A 10,260-nucleotide genomic window follows, 5' to 3' on the forward strand; every position below is an offset into this window, starting at 1 on the left:
GGTGGCCTTCAGGAGGTCGTGGGTTAGATCATGTCCCTGAGAGATGTTAACTACCTCGCCTGGTCTACAGGAGGTCGTGGGTTAGATCATGTCCCTGAGAGATGTTAACTACTTCGCCTGGTGTACAGGAGGTCGTGGGTTAGATCATGTCCCTGAGAGATGTTAACTACCTCGCCTGGTCTACAGGAGGTCGTGGGTTAGATCATGTCCCTGAGAGATGTTAACTACTTCGCCTGGTGTACAGGAGGTCGTGGGTTAGATCATGTCCCTGAGAGATGTTAACTACCTCACCTGGTCTACAAGAGGTCGTGGGTTAGATCATGTCCCTGAGAGATGTTAACTACCTCGCCTGGTGTACAGGAGGTCGTGGGTTAGATCATGTCCCTGAGAGATGTTAACTACCTCGCCTGGTCTACAGGAGGTCATGGGTTAGATCATGTCCCTGAGAGATGTTAACTACCTCGCCTGGTCTACAGGAGGTCATGGGTTAGATCATGTCCCTGAGAGATGTTAACTACCTCGCCTGGTGTACAGGAGGTCGTGGGTTAGATCATGTCCCTGAGAGATGTTAACTACCTCGCCTGGTGTACAGGAGGTCGTGGGTTAGATCATGTCCCTGAGAGATGTTAACTACCTCGCCTGGTCTACAGGAAGTCGTGGGTTAGATCATGTCCCTGAGAGATGTTAACTACCTCGCGTGGTCTACAGGGGGTCGTGGGTTAGATCATGTCCCTGAGAGATGTTAACTACATCACCTGGTCTACAGGAGGTCGTGGGTTAGATCATGTCCCTGAGAGATGTCAACTACCTGGCCTGGTCTACAGGAGGTCGTGGGTTAGATCATGTCCCTGAGAGATGTCGACTACCTCGCCTGGTATACAGGAGGTCGTGGGTTAGATCATGTCCCTGAGAGATGTTAACTACCTCGCCTGGTCTACAGGAGGGCGTGGGTTAGATCATGTCCCTGAGAGATGTCAGTGTGTGTGAGTGTGAGATTGTCAGTGTGTGTGTGAGGTTGTCAGCCTGTGTGTGTGTGAGATTGTCAGTCTGTGTGAGTGTGAGATTGTCAGTGTGTGTGTGTGAGAGATTTTCAGTGTGTGTGTGTGAGTGTGAGGTTGTCAGCCTGTGTGTGTGAGTATGAGATTGTCAGCCTGTGTGAAATTGTCAGCCCGTGTGAGTGTGAGATTGTCAGCCTGTGTGTGTGAGATTGTCAGTGTGTGTGTGTGAGATTGTCAGCCTGTGTGAGTGTGAGATTGTCAGTGTGTGTGTGTGAGATTGTCAGCCTGTGTGAGTGTGAGATTGTCAGTGTGTGTGTGTGAGATTGTCAGCCTGTGTGAGTGTGAGATTGTCAGCCTGTGTGAGTGTGAGATTGTCAGTCTGTGTGAGTGTGAGATTGTCAGTGTGTGTGTGAGAGATTTTCAGTGTGTGTGAGTGTGAGGTTGTCAGCCTGTGTGTGTGAGTGTGAGATTGTCAGCCTGTGTGAGTGTGAGGTTGTCAGTGTGTGTGAGTGTGAGATTGTCAGTGTGTGTGTGTGTGTGAGGTTGTCAGTGTGTGTGTGTGAGGTTGTCACAGTGTGTGTGAGTGTGAGGTTGTCAGTGTGTGTGAGTGTGAGGTTGTCAGTGTGTGTGAGTTTGTCAGTGTGTGAGTGTGAGGTTGTCAGTGTGTGTGTGTGTGAGGTTGTCAGTGTGTGTGTGTGAGTGTGAGGTTGTCAGTGTGTGTGTGTGAGGTTGTCAGTGTGTGTGAGTGTGAGGTTGTCAGTGTGTGTGTGTGTGAGGTTGTCAGTGTGTGTGTGAGGTTGTCAGTGTGTGTGAGTGTGAGGTTGTCAGTGTGTGTGAGTGTGAGGTTGTCAGTGTGTGTGTGTGAGTGTGAGGTTGTCAGTGTGTGTGTGTGAGTGTGAGGTTGTCAGTGTCCGGCAAAACAACCCCCTACCTCCTCGCGGTGCCGGACGGGCAACTCTGTCGTGGACAGCGCTGTGGGGGGAGATCCAATTTTGATTGGCTCCTCCCCTCATGGCATATGTGTCCACCACAGGGGCTAAACGGGGGCTCTGGACGGGTGCGAGGGGCTGGTAACCCCTCCACCTTCAATTAATTACCACGAAACCACGAATTAAACTGAAATATGTAACAACTAAGCTTGTGCCGGAGGCCCCGGGGGGCCAGTCGTCTATGACGTCTCCTGGCCAAACCCCAATTGGCGGAGCCAGGAGATTGAATACCTACCCTCGGGGCTACTCCAGAAACAACGAAAAGCTAATACGGGTGGCCACGTGGAATGTTCGAACGCTCACTGCAGAGGAGAGGCTGCCACTCCTCTGTCGGGAGCTGGACCGGTACCGCCTGGATCTATGCGGCATTCAGGAGGTCCAGTGGACCGGCTCTGGCTCCTGCCACCATGAGGGGTGGACAGTCCTCTACTCGGGGCAGAAGACTGCCAAACAACAGGGTGTGGGTCTTCTTTTGAACAAACGAATGAAGGGGGCGTGGGAGCGTGGCGGTGAGGTGTGGAAAGCTGTAAGCCCCAGGCTACTTTGGGCTCGCCTTCCCATCAACCGGAGGCGAGGAATGGTGGTTGTGGTTACTTATGCCCCCACCGAAGACGAACATCCGTGGAGGGATGCAGGCAAAGCCGATGAGTCAGATGCCTTCTATGACCTCCTGTCACAGGTGCTGGCTAAAGTGGCCCCTCGGGATAGAGTCATCATGTTGGGTGACTTCAATGCCCGAGTTGGTCATGATACTGGCACCTGGTCTAGAGTGATTGGAGGGCATGGGCCAGATCAGCTCAATAACAACGGTAGGAGGCTGCTAGATTTTTGTGCAGCCCATGGGCTTGTAATTACCAACACGCTGTTCCGGCATCGGCGCATCCACACAACATCATGGATGCATGCCGGGTCCAAGCAAGAACATCTGCTGGACTACATAGTGACGGACCAGCGAATGCGAGCCCATGTCCTTGACACCAGGACCTACCGTGGAGCTGATCTGCCCTCTGACCATCGACTAGTCATCTGTAAGATGCGCCTGCCATTCTTCCACTCCGGTGGTGGGTGTACACCCAGGACCCCATTCCAACCTAAAGTGGCCTGGTCTCAGTTATCTGATGAAAGTTGCAAGCGAGAATTTCATCATCGCTTGCGGCTGGGATTGGCATCGTCCCCGACTCCTCCTGATGTCGAGGGTAAATGGGCGAGGTTTAGGACTGTGACTCATGCAGCTACAATGGCTGCTTTGGGTACGCGGTCCAGACCTCCCCAGACACCCTGGATGACAGAGGAGTTGTTCAAGATGGTTGAGAAAAAGCGACAGGCCCACTGTCATCGGCTACAGAATCCCACGTCAGAGAATGAGGAGGCTTACCGCAGCCTTCGCTCGGAGGTTCGGAGAGCCGTGAGGCGCTGCAAGGATGGGTGGTGGTCGCGGGTTGCTGAGGAGATGGAGTCTGCCTCAGTGGCCCGTCATCACAAATCTCTATTTAACTCCATCAAAAAAGTAACCTGCAGCGCCACACCTATTACCATCATTAGGGGAAAAAACGGTGATCCAATCTCCGACCCCCAGGAACAGGTTTGCAGATTTGCTGAGCATTTCTGTGAGGTCCTGGGGGAGGGAAAATCCCTCAGCCAGGAAAACATCGTGGCACAAAGTGAGGATGACCCTGCTAAGGCTGCGGTGCCTCAAATATTGGAAGAAGTCACCCCCTGTGAGTGGCTGGCTGAGGTGCCATCTGTTGAGGAAGTACTGAAGGCGATCCGGAGTCTGAGATCAGTAAAGGCAGCAGGCAGAGATGATCTCCCAAGTGAAATGCTGAGTGAGGGTGGCGTTTGTGCACAGACTGCCCTATATGACATCATAACAACGGTCTGGACCACTGGAAGGGTTCCGCAGGAATGGAAGGTTGCCCTGGTGGTCCCCCTCTTTAAGAAGGGGGACCGCACAGACTGTAACAACTACAGGGGCATCTCACTCCTCAGTGTGCCGGGAAAGGTCCTGGCAAGGATTATTCAGCATCGCCTTGCCAGGCACGAGAGGCTTGCGGAGCCCCAATGCGGCTTCAGGAAAGGGCGGTCCTGCACAGATGCCATATTTTCTGTCCGTCTGCTACAGCAGAGGTGTAGGGAATTCCAACAAGACCTACATCTCTGCTTTATTGACCTGGTCAAGGCCTATGATACCATCAGTAGGCCTGGGCTCTGGGTCGTTCTTCATGCTTTTGGAGTACCTGACCCTCTGCTCACGATCATTAAGGACCTTAATGATGGTGAGCGGGCCCGGGTAAAACTACGTGGCCGGGAGTCAGAGCCATTCCCTGTACACCTTGCGGTACGACAGGGATGTCCTCTGGCTCCCACATTATTTAACATCCATTTTGACCACGTAGTTCGTGAAGCCTTCAATAGCTGTACCGGGGGAATCTCCATATGGTACAGATATAATGGGAGGCTAATCGATGCCCGGGTGCGGTCAAGGGATGGCTCCCTATTGCTCAACCACGTTATGTATGCTGATGATTTGGTAATAGCTGCTCAGTCAGAGGAGGAGTTGGAGACGCTGCTGCTGAGACTGGAGCGTGCCACTAAGAGGTGGGGCCTTACCATCAGCCCCACCAAAACTAAGCACCTGCCTGGGTATTTTGTACTATCGGACACTCCACCCCCACAACTCCCAATCGGTGATGGGGCAGTTGTGGAGAGAGTGGAGAGTTTCCCATACCTGGGCAGTGTGCTTATGACTGGCTCCAGTTTAACAGCAGAGGTCTCACTCCGAATCAGTCGAGCGGCAATATCTTTTCATCGGTTGCGTAACGCTGTGTGGAAGCTACCTGGTCTGTCGCTCCGCACTAAGCTTCAGGTCTTCTCGGCCACGGTCATTCCCTCCCTTCTCTATGCTTGCGAAACGTGGACCGCCCTAATGGAACATCTTCGCCGGTTAGAAACATTTAGGCTGGCCTGCCTACGATCCATCCTGGGTTTAACCAGACTGGATTGTGTGAGGAGCTCACAAATCCTTGAAAGATCTGGGCAGGGTCCCATCGGTGAGCTGCTCCGGCAGGCAAGGCTGCGATGGCTGGGTCATGTAGCCCGCATGCCCAGCCACCGCATGCCGAAACAGCTTTTGTTTGGCCGGATTGATGGGGCTAAGCGGGCGCGGCACGGGCTAGAGAAGAGATGGAGTGATGTGGTACAGGAGGACGTGGAGCTGAGTGGACTTGCCGATGACTGGTACCAGCGGTGTCAAGATCGGCCTCTGTGGAGGAGGCTCATGAAGGATGCTAGTGGGCAGTTGGAGGCAGTCGCCCTCCAACAACAACGGAGGGCGGAAGAGCGACGCTCACAACAGCGAGTGGAGCGCCGGGTGGCTAAAGCACAGCAGGTTGGCACAGTAGGGGGCACAGGTGGTGCATCAGCCAGTCATCTCAGTCAGTCGACCCGTGGCACCTGGGTCTGCCCCGTGACCTCCTGCCAGCGGGCGTTCGACACTTCACGTGGCCTCAGGGTGCACATAGCCTGGCACAAGCGTCGTGGTGACGTCACCGCCACTTAGTGGCGAATGGCGGTTGTTGTTGTTGTTGGTTGTCAGTGTGTGTGTGTGTGTGGTTGTCAGTGTGTGTGAGTGTGAGGTTGTCAGTGTGTGAGTGTGTGAGTTTGTCAGTGTGTAAGTGTGAGGTTGTCAGTGTGTGTGAGAGTGTGAGGTTGTCAGTGTGTGTGAGAGTGTGAGGTTGACAGTGTGTGTGTGTGAGGTTGTCAGTGTGTGTGAGTGTGAGGTTGTCAGTGTGTGTGTGAGTGTGAGGTTGTCAGTGTGTGTGTGAGTGTGAGGTTGTCAGTGTGTGTGTGAGTGTGAGGTTGTCAGTGTGTGTGTGAGTGTGAGGTTGTCAGTGTGTGTGTGAGTGTGAGGTTGTCACAGTGTGTGTGAGGTTGTCACAGTGTGTGTGAGGTTGTCACAGTGTGTGTGTGTGAGGTTGTCACAGTGTGTGTGTGAGGTTGTCACAGTGTGTGTGAGTGTGAGGTTGTCACAGTGTGTGAGTGTGAAGTTGTCACAGTGTGAGTGTGAGGTTGTCACTGACCCTGGTGAATCTTCGTCGTTGTCAAGGCCGCAGGTTTCACCTCCCTCACGACTCTCAAAATGGCGGCGAGCGAGGAGGGGGAGGAGCCAGAAAACTCCGCGTCACGTGGGAGGGGAGAAACTGAAACCTGATTGGCTCCAAGGCGGAGAGATTTTTATTTTTTTTACGGGAAAACTTTATTCTTTTTAACCGTACGACGGATTTACAAAACTCACCATCAACAATAAACACTCGCGTTGGTATTAGCGCGGTCTGATTAAAATTTTTTAAAAAAGTTATTGGTTACGTAAATATTTATAAAACGCGGTAATATCAGAAATCTCATCTGAGTTCCAAAAAAAATGACCCAAATGATATTCCGTATTCTTAGCTCTTTCGGTAAAGTCACGTTGAAGGGAACCAATAAAATAATAAAATATATATGAAACAATAAAAATTCTCACGACGTTTTGACCATAACACAAACGGTCGTCATCAGGTGTGTCGGTTTGCATAAATTAATTTATTTTTAAACGGTGTATTTATGTATTTTTAAACGTTAGCACCACGCGCAGCGATTTGGCAGTTTATTTAGAAGGACTAGTCCATCTATGTTCTGAAAAGAGGAGGGGGAAGACGAAAAATTAATGTATGCTGTCTGAAAGCCACTGTAAGCGTGAATAATCAATTAAGACCTGAAATGGTTTATCAAATCGTTCCAATGATTGCTAAGCCAGAATCCATCTTCTCGGTTGAAATTGTCTCTGTGCTTGTATATGTGGATAGCCTCATGAACGAATCTCTCATGGTAGCCAGATGGCTTACAAAGAACCTCTGTCTTGGAAAAGTCAATGTCACGTGAGCCTTGCTAGTGACGTCATGTCACCAAGGTATTCACCCCACCCCCGTCCAGCGCGCCCTTGAGAGTGACGTCACCTCTGCTTGGTCACTGCCGATATCTGTTCCGGTACAATCCTTATTTGGGCAAAGCTACGCCCAGTGACTGGTGGCTCATTAACATAATGAGTTCGTGAAAGCCGTCGCGAGTTTATTGGGACGGGTTCAGCACCCACGCCCCCATCCCTCGACATATGGCCCGGGCTCATTAACATAATTTTATTCAGTTACGGAGCCGCTCGTGGTAGGGGAGTGTCTTGTACCCCGGACGTGACGTCATGTTACCTGCTGCTGTCGTGTGACGTCCCGAGGTAACAGGAAGCGATCGCTTCGCTCTTGCACTGAAATCCGAGGTGAGAAATTATGATCGTGTGGGTGGTCGTGGTTGTTGTGGTGGTGGTTGTGGTGGTGGTGGTTGTTGTTGTTGTTTACCAAGGTAGAGCCCCTCTCTCTTTCGTAGGGATGTCAGTTGAGTAGCAGCGAGCATGGGAATCGATGTCCAGGTTGGAACTTTACAACGCGGGGCCTAGCCACGCAGGGCCTTGCCTCCTGCCCTCGCCTGATTGCGTTCACTTTAATTATCTCGCTTAAGTTTAATTTGTCTTCACCCGGCTCGCCACTTTGTAACTTTGTTTTATTGTAAATATTCACGCAGTTTTTATTTATTTTCACCAGGCCAAGCCCGCTTGAGCTGCTATACCGCTCTTGTTATCAGAAGCGACCTGCCCACAACAACACAAGGTGAGGCTTTGTCAACGTGTGTGAATGTTTTGACTTAAAACTTTGGTGACTGCAGGAATTAATATTCTTGGTTCTTTCGGTAAAGTCACGTAGATAGAAAATTAACTTAAAATAACAGATAATAAATTTAATGAAAAATAAAAAAAATTGAAAATGAAGCAAAAAACCCACGACGTTTCGATCGCAACACAAGTGGTCTTTATCTTATTGAATTTAATCTGTTATTTTTATTTTCTATCTACGTTACTTTACTGAAAGAACCAACAATACGTGCGTCAATGTATCTATCGGTCAAAGACGCTAAGCGCGTGCCGCTGTTGACTCTGAATGTGTGGATGGGAACACCTTCACCACGGGGAGAGAGAGACAGAGACACGAATAGCCTCGGCTATGTTGATGATCCTCGATTCATTATTTGGTGGAGTGAGGAAGAATTAATGCTGAGCAGATGAAGGTGGCCAGGCATGGTGCTGGTCACACCACCACCTGTTTACACATGGCAGTGTGTGACAGTGTCAAGTTTGTGTTTGCAGTAAAGTCTATTAACTAGGTTGAACACGGAGGTTATATCAAAGCAATAGTTTATTTTTGTTTTCCTCTGGAACTCTTTGTAAGAATGGAAACAGGATGTGAACACAGCACACACATTCAGCTGAAGTCAGAACTGTTCATCCCCAGCATTCAAGAACATCTGAGCCTGGACTCACACCTGAGTTGCGATTGAACATTAATTCATGCATTTCTGCAAAACACAAATAGTATTGTTTTCAAAACCCTTTGCTATGTCAGCTGAATTTAGTTTTCATAAATATTCATTTTGTAGTCAGACAGCGGAAATTGTGTGCTTAGAGTTTTGGGTTAACATTCATCTTGAAGATATGAAGGCTTCCAGGCATATTAATGAGTTAACATTCATCTTGAAGATATGAAGGCTTCCAGGCATATTAATGACATTTTCCCTCTCATTGTGTGCCATAACAGCCTGTGGAGAGAAACCCTTCAAGTTGCAGTGTGTGCGTGAAGGCGTTTGCACGTTCATCAAATCTGATGAATTTGGGAAACTTTTTCACATCATGAATATATTAATAAGTATAGACGTGTAAGTCACGTGTGCATTCCTCTGTGCCTGACGTGTAGATGGTGTGGATATTCTTTTTTTCTGTCTGCAGCTGACGCTTCCTCTGCAGATTTGGTCTGATGGAGCAAAGGCACTCAGCGCAGCTCGGTACGACAAGTCAACAATGCGACCAGCGTGCATACAGCACGGACCGGACTGGAAATTTGACATGGCACCAGAGAAGTCACACAGGAGAGAAACCCTTCAAATGTACTGTGTGTAACAAGGCATTTGCATGGCCATCAGTTTTTCAGAACCACCAGAGAACACACACGGGAGAGAAACCCTTCAAGTGCAGTATGTGCGTGAAGGCGTTTACACAGTCATGTAATCTTGTAACACACCAGAGAACACACACGGGAGAGAAACCCTTCAAGTGCAGTGTGTGCGTGAAGGCGTTTGCACAGTCATCTGCTCTTAAAGAACACCAGAGAACACACACGGGAGAGAAACCCTTCAGGTGCACGATGTGCGGGATGGCGTTTACACAGTCATGTAATCTTGTAACACACCAGAGAACACACACGGGAGAGAAACCCTTCAAGTGCAGTGTGTGTGGGAAGGCATTTTCAGATTTATCTACTCTTAAAAAACACCAGAGAACACACACAGGCGAAAAACCCTTCAGGTGCACGATGTGCGGGATGGCGTTTACACAGTCATAATCTCGTATTACACGAGAGAACACACACGGGAGAAACCCTTCAGGTGCACTCTGTGCGGGAAGTCGTTTGCACGTTCATCAACTCTTCAAGTACACCAGAGAACACAGAAGCATCAGAAGATCCACAAGGAGTGCAGTCTGAAATCAGCTTGTGAAAGTCAAAGTACCGCAATGAGCCCATCCCTCATGAAACACGAACCGGACGAAAATCCCAGCTTGGACACTTTTAAAGGTATCGAGGTGAAATATGAAGAGGTTATGGTGAAATGTGAAGAAGTGAAGAGCGAAGAAGTGAAGGTAAAATGTGAAGATGAAGATTCAACTCCAAAATGGGACCTTCACATCATAAAGCAGGAGGAGAATGCTGACTGAGGCAGAGTGAGGCAACTCCCAGCAGTTTGTGGAATTGGAGGTGTGGGTGGACTTGCTCCTAGACAATACAAAGTCAAATGGAGACCCGGTAGATGTGTAAGCCAGAGACGATGTCGCTACAATGGATGCACCTTTGTCACAGGCCTTTAATGACAAGAATGTGAAGTTGGACACTTTGTGGGCCCATGGGTTGGGTAGATCTCTAACCAGGAGCAAGAGCCAATAAGCTCCCAAGCATTCACTATGTTATAATTGCTTTTACATGGTGCTTGCTTAATCGCCTCAGCAACTCGGAGTTTTGTGTCGTACCTCGTCTGAAACACTCGAAGAGCATCCCCAAGTAGCAGCTGCCCCTGTGCCGCACAAGGTGGTGGCCCTGCACCGGCCTGCATGTGGACAAGAGCCTGTCAGTAGGGGGCGATGA

This window comes from Petromyzon marinus, unplaced genomic scaffold (genome assembly GCF_048934315.1).
Source record: "Petromyzon marinus isolate PM22_M1 ecotype Great Lakes invasive population unplaced genomic scaffold, UKy_Petmar_22M1.pri1.0 PM_G_Scaffold_57, whole genome shotgun sequence".
NCBI classification, from domain to species: Eukaryota; Metazoa; Chordata; class Hyperoartia; order Petromyzontiformes; family Petromyzontidae; genus Petromyzon; species Petromyzon marinus.